This window comes from Halichoerus grypus, chromosome 4 (genome assembly GCF_964656455.1).
Source record: "Halichoerus grypus chromosome 4, mHalGry1.hap1.1, whole genome shotgun sequence".
Lineage (NCBI taxonomy): Eukaryota > Metazoa > Chordata > Mammalia > Carnivora > Phocidae > Halichoerus > Halichoerus grypus.
This window is the reverse complement of record NC_135715.1, coordinates 186,973,350-186,986,226: the sequence shown is the minus strand read 5'-3', so window position 1 is coordinate 186,986,226 and position 12,877 is coordinate 186,973,350. Positions and strand designations below refer to the sequence as shown.

The window sequence follows — 12,877 nt, the reverse complement described above, 5'->3', positions numbered from 1 at the left end:
GAATTTCTCTTCCGTGTTCAGTGCTGCCCGTTCTCTGGTGCCCTTGGCATCACACAGCCTGGCAGTGGTAGGAACCAGCGTCTCCGGCGGTGTCTTAAGCTTTCTGGGAAATCAGACAACAGACCATCTCCCCAACCCCACTCTCAACCCCACCCCTTCCTGGAGTCCAAAGTGTTGTGTCTGGCAAAGCCCTCCCTTACAGAGGACCCCCATGGGAGAGGCAGGGTGACAGCAAGGTGGTGGGAGTCAGGGGCCACACCTTTCTCCCCGTGGCCAGAGATGGAGGAAGACAATTGCTTAAAGAACTCCCCCTTGCCTGTGGGAGGCCTCTCTGGCCTCAGCGGGGCAGCCCAGGGGGCTTCCACCAGTGGACAGACCAGCCCAGAGGCTCAGAGGAGGCGAGTTCTAACAGCCCACGCGAGCCTGCCAGCCTGACACCAAACATCGCCTACCTCAGGGCCCTTTCTCCAGCTCCACGAGCGCGTTGCCTCCCCAAGTAAGGATACTCCCCAGCACCACCACAGAATGCCACAATTCCTTCCTGTATTCCTTCATCAAATAATTGTGAGCAGCTTGGGCAAGTGAGGCTTGGCAGAAAGTCTGGGGGCACAGATGGGACCAGGGTGGCAGAGGAGAACCAGAAGCCCAAGGCCAGGTTAGGGGCCCTTCCTCCATGAGGGGGGCACAGAATCCCCTCCTCCCTCCAAGGATGGTTACGGACTGTGGGACCTAGAGGCACTTCGGCGGGCTGAGCCATGGGGTTATAGCTCTGAGCCTCCCGGCCGTTGTTTTCCAGAGCTCCCCCTGGCGTCTCAGGGAGCTGCTGGGGCAGAGCAGCCTGGGCCTCAGAAGGAATTACTTTTCTCATCACCTTGGGTTCACCTTCCCTCACTTTTGGAGCTGTGGTCTTCTGGACATAGAGGAAATGCCCACAGGAAGATGGCAGCCTGCACCCCTCTCCCTGGTTGGTAGCAGTCCTTGAGTGTCCCTGGGAGACCCCACTGGGTCAGGGCAAAGCACTATAGAGGGGGCGTCCGCCTGGAATGTTCCTTAGTGGGTTTCTTTGGGAGAAGAGCTCAGGTGGCTAATTAAGAACCTGGGTGTCTGGGAACCTGAATCAGGCCATCTCTCAATCTTTCTACCTCCACTGGCCTTGCCTTAGGGATGGGGGAAAAATCACGTGTTCGAATGAAGGTTGGGGCGATTATCAAAGGGGTATCAGGGAGGCCTGCACGAAGGAAGTGGCCTTTGAGCTGAGCATCATTAAACAATCTTACATCACTTCTTAATTGTTTACAAGAGGAGAAGAACTAATGGGTATGGTTTTATGTGTTATAAAGTAAGGCTCTCTAACTTGAAAATAAGGTAATATTTTCACGCTTACCCTATTTGAATGATCCAAGTCCTTCAAAGAGCACACTTTCGCAGAGAGCGTATTCGCAGGTGGAGTGGGAACCCTGCAGGGCATGGGGATGGAAGAGGCAGAGACGTGGACCGTGAGGTGAAGCATGAGGCCCGTATAAAGGTTGCTGATGGGATGGGTTTGCTGGAGCAGAAGGAAGGGAGAGGGAGGTGGCCTGCAACCCACGATGCCTGGACCCCAAAGCCTCCTGGAGATCCCAGTGGGGGTCTGTATGGCCAACCTACCCCACGGGGAGCTCACCCCGCACTCCTGTACTCCAGCAGTAGCTGGCTTTGCCTCGGTCACCTTCACTTTTGACTGGAGGCTCATGCAGCAGCACCAGCGTCTCCCATGGCTAGAACCTCCGCCCATTTATTATCCGGATCTTTGATGAGTTTAAAAATGGGGCGCTGATTCATTATTATTTAATGAGTATGTTTCCTCCAGAGAGAACAGGCTCTCCAGAGAAGAAGCAGCTTGGATAATGCCTTCAAAGGCTCAGAAACGCTTGGGAGCCTCTGGGGTAGCGACCAGCTGGGAGAAGGGAGGAAGGCAAGCTGGTCTGAGGACCTTGACCTCCAGTTCCTATCTGGAAGTGGCTCCCTGGGGTTGACTCGGGAAGCATTGCTCAATCCTGAGTCAAGTTTATATGACCTCCTTGTGTCGGGGTTTCAATCCATCACGACACTGAGCTCCTGGCACGCTGACTCCTTCTCACCTTGTCCAGCCAATCAGTGTTTGCTGCACGCCTGCCCGGGGCAGTGGTAAGATGTGATGAGATGGACAACCTACCCCCCGCCCCGCCCCTTTCCCAAGGCCCCTCAGTTCACTCCACCCCCCATACTGCTGTCCAAATAGGTAGGTTAGGAAAACCCAATTTCTCACTCACAGCTGATTCACTCGGCATCCCTGAGCCCAAACAGATTCCCATTAAATCTCACTAATGGGACAAAAAAACTTCCAAGTATTTTAATTTCATTAAACCCTGACATAATGAGCTAAAATCCACTCATGAAAGTGAGTATATCTATAAAGATTTTTTTTTTTCTCTCATCTGAGTGATAAAAACATTCCTTGGTGGATTCCTGAATGCTGGAGGAAAGCCTTCTTTTCTCTAAGTTCCTTTTTAGGAAGTTAGCTTTGAACTTTAAAACGATTGTAAGGTTTTCTGTTTCCGGAGTAAAAAAGCATTTGGCACAGGGACAATTTTTCCTGGTGCCCGAGATATCAGAGCCGGTCTCTGGAACATGCTTTCCACGGGTTTCTGGCCTCTTTGGAACCTGTTCAGAGTCAAGATCAAAGTCACTCGCAGTCGGTGAACTTGGGTTCCAAGTCAAGGGTGAGACATGGAGAGATTCTAGCTCAGGGTCATGATGAAGCCATCATGATGTTCAATCTAAGATAAACAGACCCACCTAGGCTATGTTTGGGAAAATATTATTATGGTTGATTTGTGTATTCATTGGAGAAATATCACAGAAATTGTCAAAATAAAGGAGCATGGGTAGATGTGCACACATCTAACCTCGGGCCCCAGGCTCAGTCACTGTCTACTTTTTCTCTCTCTCTGAATTGTCTATGATTTCTAAGGCTGTTTTCTCAGGAAAGGCTGTTTGCTTTAAGTCAGAATGTCCTAAATTCAAGGTGGTCCTCACCCCTAGTTTAGAAATCATGCTCTCTGCCAGGGCCACGCTGCCTCTACCACATGCTGGCTGTGTGACCTGAGCTGAGTCAGTTAACCTCTCTGAACCTCTATGTCCTCCATTGTACAAATGGGGGAAATGGCACAAGGACAGTAACGATCATTAGGATTGCCCTGGGTGTTCCATGAGATGAAGAATATAAAGGGCTTGGCTTTCACTGTTATTATCCCAGTAGGCCTAGAGGATAAAAAATAGATCCTCTTTTCCAGGATAAACATTGACCTTAAGTAGTAGAGAATTTATCAGCTCACATTGAAAATTGAGCACTAAGCATGAAAGTGTACATAGAACCCTCAAGTGTAAAGAGAACTGGCTTCCGCTGACCAGTTCATCCGACCTGCTCCAGGCGCTCTGAGCCTGGCCAGCTTTGGGAAACTCCTTTCCCTGCATGGTGCCATTCAGGTCTGCCAGTCGTCAGCTGGGGAGACTGCACACATGCCCAAGGTGTCTGCACGTTGGACCCGATGATTATTTCCCTCCAGTGAACATTTCTTGGTACGTGAAGGTGTTTTTTTCCTGGCAAAACCACAGGGCTCCAATTTTTAAAAACGAGTCTGATCACTGCTGGCATGGAAAGAATTTGAGGAAATCAATGATGGATGAACCTCCTAGACGTAGGGCTCTATCTGTAAGGAGAGTGTATTAGCTTCTCGTTGCTGCTGTAACATACGAGCACGTACTTAAGTGACTTCAAACAGCACAGACGCATCATCTTCCAGTTCTGGAAGGCAAGAGTCTAAAATGGGTCTCCCTGTACTAAAACCAAGGTGTTAGCTGGGCCACTTTTCTTCTGGAGCCTCTGGGGGAAAACGTTTCCTTGTCTTTTCCAACTTCCAGAGGCCACCCACATTTCTTGCCTCGTGGCCTCCTCTTCCATCTTCAAAGCCAGCAACGGTAGTACCTGCAATCTCTCTGACCCTCCTGCCTCCCTCTTATAAGGACCCTGGTGATTACACTGGAGACCCCGGCCTGACCCTGTGACTTGAGCATCTGTGATGAGCGCCAGGTTCTGCAGGATCAGAGAACCCCACCAGGTGGGGCTTGGAGTGGTGGCTGGCCAGCTGCAGCCCGAGGACATCTCAACTTGTCATGTAGTCAGGTGCTGTGATCATCGGACCCACTCGTCCATCACCCCATGGCCAAGGGCATGTGGGTTCTCAGTATTTGCTGGATAGAGGGAGGGGTCAATGGATGAACAGAAGTCTCTGGACTTCACTGTGGACAGAGTGGGCCCAGCCCTCCAGGGAGGAGCCCTGGAGGACAGAGAGCTGAGGAGCGGGGTGGGGGGCACAGGTGGGACACCAGCACAGACCCAAGCATCAGTCTAAGCTGGAAGCCACGGTTGGAGCCCTGTCAGGAGGAATGAAAGGAGGAGCCACACTGGGCAGAGAGCACAGACTCAGGAAGAGTCAGAAACACGAAGAGATCCAGGCTCTGGGGAGACAGCTGCTGTGATCTGGGGGCTAGGCAGCCCCCAGCTGGGTCATCGAGAGTCTTGTTGGTGTGGGGAGGTCCCAGACACCCACCAGCCATTTCGTACATACTGGATGTGCCCTGCTGATGGCCCGGCAAGGTTTGGGTTATTTATAGTTAAAGCATACGGATTCATGAACACAGCAATAAATGGCAGAGAAACGTGGTGGCAGGAACTTCAGAGAGCAGTGGTCTTTACCCTCTTAGGGCCTGATGCCAGCCGTGGACGGCCCTGGTCCCACCCCACCCCCTACCCACACTCCTGCACATGGTTTCAGCAGACTTTCCACCTCTCTGAGGTTCAGGCTCAGAAGGCTGAGCTGAAGCAGGACTTGTCAGAACCCCTGGAGGGCTGGTCACAACATGACGCCATCCCCACCCCCGCCTACCCAGGGCTGCTGGCTGAGTGGCTCTGGGGGAGAGCCCAGGATTCTGCACTTCTTCAAAGCCCCCAGATATTGTTGCTGCTCAAAGTGAGCCATGGTATGGACACCCCGGGCATATAGAGAGGGAAGAAAGCCTGAGTTTGGAAGAGGAATGAACTCTGTGCTATCTGGTTCATCCAGGTGATTCCAACTCAGCGTTTCCGGAATGTCGATCATTGACTTTGCACATTTACAATTTTTGACATTTCCATGTACCACTGGTGCTATTAACAGTTTCTACAGATTGGCTTTAAATTAAATCCTCTACTTATTTTCACCCCAAGCATTAATACCTATGAAATCGCAGGTTTGATGTGCTAATTGGAATTTTTCTAAAGTTTTTCACCCCAAGCATTAATACCTATGAAATCGCAGGTTTGATGTGCTAATTGGAATTTTTCTAAAGTACATAAACTATGTAACTATTAATTTTTTGATGTTTGAAGTGCTCCCAAAAATTGGTTTGCAGTCACTGGTTTAAATCCCAGGCAGCTGGAAGGAGAACAGGGGACCATGGAGATTCATTCCAATCCTCTGGATATTTTAGGTGCGAGACAGTTGAAAGAAACCAACACCCCTAAACTTCTCTGCCACTATTGCTGTTTTTGTAAAAAAAATAATCTCCCTCTTGGGGCACCTGGGTGGCTCAGTCGGTTAAGTGTCTGACTCTTGATTTCAGCTCAGGTCATGATCTCAGGGTCGTGGGATCAAGCCCCATGTCCAGCTCTGCCCTCAGTGTGGAGTCTGCTTGAGATTCTCTCTCCCTCTCCCTCTGCCCCTCCCCCTGCTTGCATGCACTCTCTCTCTCAAACAAAAAGCTTTAAAAAAAAATAAAAAATATCCCCTCCTGAATAACTCACTCATTAAAACCAACACAGACATCCTAGCCTTCCTGCCCATTAGCGCACAGCTCTATCACCTTCCATATCCCTCCGGCATTCTGTTCTCCTTGGATGCTCTAGTCTCCTCTCTACCACGGCACACGCTACGGGTCTTGAGCTTGACAGCACATGCCTCAGTAAACCTCAGTTTACCTAACGTCCTTGGTAAACCCTCCTCAGGGCCTGAGTCACCTCCCTCCCACCTGCAGGCCTCTGAGAGATCACAGGATCTCACCAGGAGGCATGCAGAGGCACTGGAATGCTTCTAGCGCTGCACAGACGAGAGAAGTTTCTAGAAGGACAAGAGAAGCCAGAGGAGTCATCTTTGGGATGATGAGCCACATCAGGGAATTCCCTCCTGCCTGCTTGTGGGGGCCCCGGGGCCCAGTCCAGAGCAGACGCACCCGTGTTCAACGAGTGGGTGGACAGTAGCCCCCAGAACACAAGGCCACAACTAACAAGGTCAACCTCATGTCCTAACCCAGAGAGTTGACAGCCTAGAGACACCACAAATAAGGGAAGCCAGCGTTGGACCACTGGGAAGAGATGCCCAGGAATCCCTTCAAGCTAGGATAAGAAAAAGGTTTTAAGAAATATTATTGGAAAAATACAAGCAGCCTGCGGAGGACTGAGAACCAGAAATGGGAGACAGGAAAGCTACATCTCTCTCTCTCTCTTCCTCTCTCCCTCCCTGGGCTTTCTTCTTCTGCTTGTGTGCTGTTTGTCTCTCTGTCTGTCTCTCCACACTGGCTGCACGGCTCCACCTATACATGGATTGTCCTGGCCAATTAAAAATGCCTCTTCCACCGGGGTGCCTGGGTGGCTCAGTTAAGCGTCTGCCTTTGGCGCAGGTCATGATCCCAGGGTCCTGGGATGCAGCCTCTCATCGGGCTCCCTGCTCAGTAGGGAGCCTACTTCTCCCTCTCCCCCTGCCGTTCCCTCTGCTTGTGCTCCCTCTCTCAAATAAATAAATCAAGTCTTTAAAAAAAAAGAATGCCTCTCCCACCCCCATAGCCATCCAGTCCAGATCCCCCTGCTAACTGGCCCGATCCCCATCTCAGTCATCTCTGGGAGAGTGAATCCGGCTGGCTCAGCCCAGCCTCCAGCTTGATTCCTCCTGGGTCAAAGGTCCACTCTCTTCCGGCCAGCTGTGGCTAGGGGGCTGGGGCCAAGGGCACTCTGGGTCCTTCCCCTTCCAGGGCTGAGGATGGAGCGAACTCCCAGGAAGGCGTTCCAGAACTGGAGGGAAGGATGGCCACTTTCTGGTAAAAGGACTGGTTCCCCAGAGCCATTTTGAGAAATCGGGTTGGGATTGAGATATTCCCAACCAGCAATGCAAGTACCCTTTTCATTCCTTCGCCAGTTGTTATGAACTGAATATTCACGTTCCCCCCAAATTCGAGTTTAAAGCTCAAACCCCCAGTGTAATGGTATTTGGAGATGGGGCCTCTGGGAAGTGAGTAAGGGCAGATGAGGTCAAGAGGCTGGGGTCCTTATGATGGGATTACTAACCTTCTAGTGACCTCTCCCTCTCTCCTCCCCCCTCCCGCTCGCTCTCCTGTGCACACACCCCAGGGGAGGCCATGTGAGGACATGCGTAGAAGGTGGCTGCTGTCTGCGGGCCAGGAAGCGGGCCCTCCCCAGAACCCCGCCATACTGCTCCCCGATCTCACACTTCCAGCCTCCGGAGCTGTGGGAGAATAAATCTCGGTTGTTGAAGCCACCCGCTCTGTGGTATTTTGTGAAGGCAGCCCGAGCTGACTAAGACAGCAATACCGGTCTTGTCATTTTTAGCAGGCCTTTTTATAAATGCTCTAGAATGTGGGTTGAGAGATGAGTTCACAGCAACTCCAACATGCAAATGGCCCCACAACTGGAACTCCACAAAGACCCAGTGTTGAGTGTGCAACTCCCTGCATATAAACATCCCTGTTTGGCTCTGGAGACAACATGCCCACTTTTAGGTAGTGTCTGTTTTGTGCTGTGACTGGGAGCCGGGCTGCCCTGGCCGGCCTCGCTCGGGCTGGGTCCAGCAGACCTTGGCCCACAGGCAGGCGGGAGCTTGCCAAGGGCGGTGGCCAATTGAGGCCGCTCACCCAGAAGGAGTGGTCCTTGTCCCCAGCTCACTCCCTCCTACTGCTCACAGCCTGTCTAATGCCTGGATTTGGAAAACCTGAAAGGGGGTCAGCTTCCATTAATTAGGTAAAAGTTCTCTTAATGATGGGAAAACACTGCGGGAGCTAGTTCAGGCTTCACTTTGAGAAAGTAGGTTGAGCCCTCACCTCCCCCATCCAGCTGAGAGTGATGGCTGTCACCAACATGCCCAGAGGGGACAGGACGCTCAGGAACTGCCACCAGCCAGTCCCCGTGGACAAGGCATAGATTTCACTCACTGGGACAGAGCCAAGGTTCTCTGATGACCCTTGATTCCTTTGTTTCAAACCTTATACCTGCTTTTTTATATTGAGCATTATACATATTTTACAATCTTGGGTTCTTTTTACATTAAAAAGTAAAAACAGGGGCACCTGGGTGGCTCAGCTAAGCTTCCGACTATTGATTTCGGCTCAGGTCATGGTCTCGGGGTTGTGGGATTGAGCCCAGAGTCAGGCTCCGTGCTCAGCGAGGAGTCGGCTTGTCCCTCTCCCTCTGTTCCTCCCCTACTCGTGCTCTCTCTCTCTCTCAAATAAAATCTTTTAAAAAAACTAAAAAATAAAAAGTAGAAACAATTTAAACAAATGGATCATTTAATTACTTGCAAAGAGTAAAAACAGTAGGGAGTATCACTTGCTGACGTGGGGCCAGGCACCCTAATCTTGTTTAATCCTTGTCCTAGCACTGCACAAACGAGAGAGGTTTCCGGAGGGAAAGAGAAGCCTGAGGAGGGGTACTCTCATGTCTGGGATGATGGGAGATGTCAGAAATGGACCTTGCTTGCTCTGCTGGAACTCTGAGCAAAGGGGCACGTCTGTCTCCAGACCCTGGGGCCCGTTCAGAGTCAGAACCACCCTCAACGAGTGAATAAATGAAACCCACCGAGGCCATGACTGACCAGTTCTACCCTGGGTCAGCTACATATAGCCCACCCCCCTGCAGATGGGAGGCTGAGGATCAAGGCTGTGTCAGGGGCCCAAGGAGACCTATCCCAAGAGCCCCGAAAGGGCGAGCTGGGAGGGCACACCCTGTCATCCCCTCCGCTCCCAGGTCCCATGGCTTCAGCCTGACTTGGACTTCAGGGAAGGAAGAAGGCCACCCAATATTTGCTGGGCTGCACAGGAAGTGAGCTGCTAGGAGGCCACGCACCCCCACTCACTAAGATGCCTGGGCCTGGCCATCTTCTCACCAGGGTAACTGAGGGCCACAGCCACTGTGGGGAGGACCCCTGCCCCTGGCTTGAGCCCCTGCCCCCTAACTGCCCCGGGGACCCCATGAAGGGGGAAGGAGGGGCTTGCCGAACAGGCTCAGCCCCCAGAGAAAATAGGGCTGGTCTGGCCTTGCTTCTGGTTTTGTCCCCTGCTACGTGCTCTGTCTGATCTTTGCTCACTGCTTCGTGCACGTGCTTGGCCTTCCCCTGGGTCCACTGAAGCCATTTCTTTTCTCTCAGCAGCAGGGGAGGGCCCTGGGGCCTGTAAGACCCGGGTTTGAATTCTGCCTCAGCCACTTACCAGCTAGCTGTAAGATCTTAGGCAAGTGCCTGAGTTTCTCTGAGGAGGGCATGACCGGGAAGGGCAACCAGGGCAACCCGAAGCAGATGAGGCCCTGAGAGAGGGAGTGGGAAGGCCTGGCGGAGGACCCAGGCTGAAAGACCAGTGGGTGTGATGCATGGTCGGGGACTGGGGGGCACCGCAGGGGCAGGGCGCTGGGGCCTCGCCCACATGCGTCTGAAGCCGGAAGGGTGGCAGACACTGGAAAGAAGGGGAAGAAAGTGAGCCCTCTGGTGCCGTGTACAGCTGGACGCTGGACGCTGGGGCCTCTGGCCGGTGTCTGACCGGTTTATGTTCCGGAAATCCCCACCGTCTCCTGCCCACGCCTGAGGGAGCCAGGAAGCCCTGGTCAGGCCACAAGGGCCCCAGTCGCAGCAGCCCCTGTCGGGAACAGGAGAGCAGAGAAGCTAAATCCTCTCCGACCCCAGCAGCCAACTACCCACAGAGGCCAGCGTCAGCTCAGGACACGGGCCTGGGTGCCACGCTGGTCCTGGAAAGGCCGGCTCTGGCCTCCACACTGCCCCACCCCCACCCCGCCTGTGGGTCAGTGTTGCCCCTCAGGCGATTTCTGGAAGCCGGAAAGGGGACTGGCCAAAGACGTGGTTCTCAAGGCGCGCTCTCCAGAGCACCTGAAGCAGCAGCAGCGGCTGAGAACCTGCTAGAAATATAAACTCTCGCCGCCCCCCCAACCCTCCTGCAACAGGAGCTCTGAGGGTGCGGCCCAGCAGTCTGTGCTTTAACCCCCTGAGGCCCGCACCCGTGTGAGGACCACTGCTTCACAGCCCGGAGAAGAAACGCTCCAACAAGGACATGGAACAACGTGGAACAATGTGGAACGGCGGAGCCGCCTCTCACAAGCCAATGTCACGGGAAGAAGTCAGACACAAAAGAGAACATTCTGAACTCTTCCATCAAGTACCAAAACAGGCCAAGAGTCATCCATGCTGTGAGGTCAGAGGTTACCCTCAGAGGCAGGGCAGGAGAAGGGGCGGAGAGACTCTCCCGAGTGGTGGTGACCTTCTCCTTCCGGGTCTGGGTGCTGCTCCCACAAGGTGTAAACTTTGGGCAATCTGTACGCTTACGATATGGGCGCTATCTGCCTCCTACTATATTTACATTAAAAAAATTTGTTTTTAACCAAACGAAAGAACAAAATAGAAATGCCACCTTCCTCATCGTCTAGCCTAATCCTTGGTTGGAATCACTTGGAGATGGCCAGGAGGTCTGTCCCTTTGCTCCGGAGAGTAAAAAGTTGGGCATTCTTTGATCCTTGGCCAAAAAGGTTTTATTAATTCAACTTTTATGAATTCAACAGACATCAGGACAAGCAGGCTAATTAAAACCAGAAAGAACACCTCCAAACGAACGCTGCCATTTTTGGTAAATGCTGCTCCTCCCACCTTGTCTCGGGTTTAGAGGTAACGTATCCGGAGAACAAGCCACCTCTTTCAATTAATTTGGTGGGTATTTCACAAAAAGTTTATGTTGGAGGGGATACCGGGAAGTAATATTGCACAAGGGGAAGACATTCTGGGGATGTTTGATTCCAGTGCTGGGGATGGGCGGGGAGGCTAAAGAAGAATCTCACTTCACCTGCCAAGGAATTTTCCAGGCCAGATGTCTCAAGGCCTTGGCACCACAGAATGGAGCCTTATGGCTCCATTGCCTATCTTCCTATGGGCCAGAGTAGATCCACAACAATGTTCCCTATGAGGAAAATCTTGGCCCGCCTGGAGGGATACTGTGGGCTCATTTTCCTTAAGTACATCAGTTCTCCCCAGCCGCCGGTCTACTCCGAGTGGGTAGCTAACAGGCAACACAGACAAGCCGCCGCTATGTGCTTGGCTAGGAGCTCCATCTCAAGATGTTCCCACCAAAACGTCACCAAACACTCCACCAAGAAGAAGATGGAGAGTCCACATCTCCTTCCGAAACCCCTCTAGGACCTCCCCTGATCAGGCAGAAGCCTACACCACGTCACCCTGCAGAATGACCTGTGCTTGGTTGTGTTTTTGTGTGAAGCCACCCGCTTGCGCTGAAGGAGGCACAGAGGAAGAGTCTTAAGAAATCTGTTCACACACGCGTGTCTGTGTGTGCGCATGCGAGCCTTGTGGGTAAAGGAGAAAGACCACCCTACTGGATTGAATAGACTGGAGTCCAGGCATCCCCTGGAATTCTCTCTACCATGCACATTCCCAGGATCCACTTCAGCCTTACTCAGTCCAGAATCTGGGCATGGGATCCTGGGAATTCATATATTTAACAAGCTCTTAAAAGTTTAAAAATCACTGCACTTTAAAAGTTTAAAAATCACTGCACTAAAGCTCCTTCTTCCATAAAAGCCCTTGAGAGAAAGCACTTAGCTAGTCTTAGTCCTAATGCAAATTCTCCTGAGCACTTGGTCAGTTTTTATCCCTGACTGCAGTAGAATGAGTCACTGACCCATTTCCCCTTTCCACGTTGGCTACTAGGAAGCTCAGGCATAATTTGACCACATCCATACCAAAAGCCTTTGTCATGGGAATTTTTTCACCTTGTCCCCCATTAAATTTTAGGTCCCCACCTTTTTGTTCTTCTTTCTGGTGTCCTCTTTTTAATTTATGCTATGTTGGATAACACAGAGGTGGAGGGGCGTGTCCCCACAACGCCTTGGCCCAGTTTCTGCCTTGGTATCTTTCTCTTCAAGTAACCTGAATGATCATGTCTTTCTCTAACCAAAAAAGAGCCTAACTTAAAAGTTAAGAGAAAATGTGAAAACAAATTAAATAATAATAAAATATAGGAAATATAAATGATGCATTAGAGGATATTACACAAATATAAAAGTGGGGTGTATATGCCTAGTTCATCGAAATACAACATTTTCCAAAACACATTTTTTAAGGGGAGGAAAAAGTAATAAAACCATATGTAAGGTGTTTTTGTTGTTGTTGTTCTATAGTTTGAAGAAAATATTTAATGCTTTAATTCTTTTGTTGTTTATTTAGGGGATTTATTCTGAGGCTCTGAACTCAAATATTTTTCCCAAGCTGCTTACCAGCATTCCAAACTTTTATTGATGCCCCTCCTTTTTTTAATAACAATTTTATTGAGATATAATTCACCTTCCACCCAATTCACCTCTTTTAGAGTATGCAATTCAATGGTTTTCAGTATACTCAGAGTCGTGCAACCATCACCACAAACAATTTTAGAACATTTGCATCATCTCCCCAAAAGAAATCCTGTCCCCATTAGCAGTTCCTCACCCCCCCATGCCTCAATACTTCCAGCCTTAGGAAATCACTGA

General features: G+C 51.1%; 1 protein-coding gene and 1 long non-coding RNA gene across 4 annotated transcripts in view; one reads left to right on the top strand and one right to left on the bottom strand.

Moving 5' to 3' along the window:
- NEU2 (neuraminidase 2) overlaps positions 1-12,877 on the bottom strand; it is a 79,644-nt gene that overhangs the window by 17,556 nt on the left and 49,211 nt on the right. For 2 of the 3 annotated variants that reach the window (XM_036109562.2, XM_036109563.2), the window contains one exon: positions 1,385-1,457. The exons of the other annotated variant lie outside the window; for it this stretch is intronic. The gene's annotated coding sequence lies outside the window, so the exon portion shown is untranslated. The remainder of the gene's footprint in view (positions 1-1,384; positions 1,458-12,877) is intronic. 3 annotated transcript variants of the gene reach the window in all.
- LOC118546682 (uncharacterized) overlaps positions 1-12,877 on the top strand; it is a 59,587-nt gene that overhangs the window by 1,201 nt on the left and 45,509 nt on the right. The gene's annotated exons all lie outside the window — the stretch shown is intronic.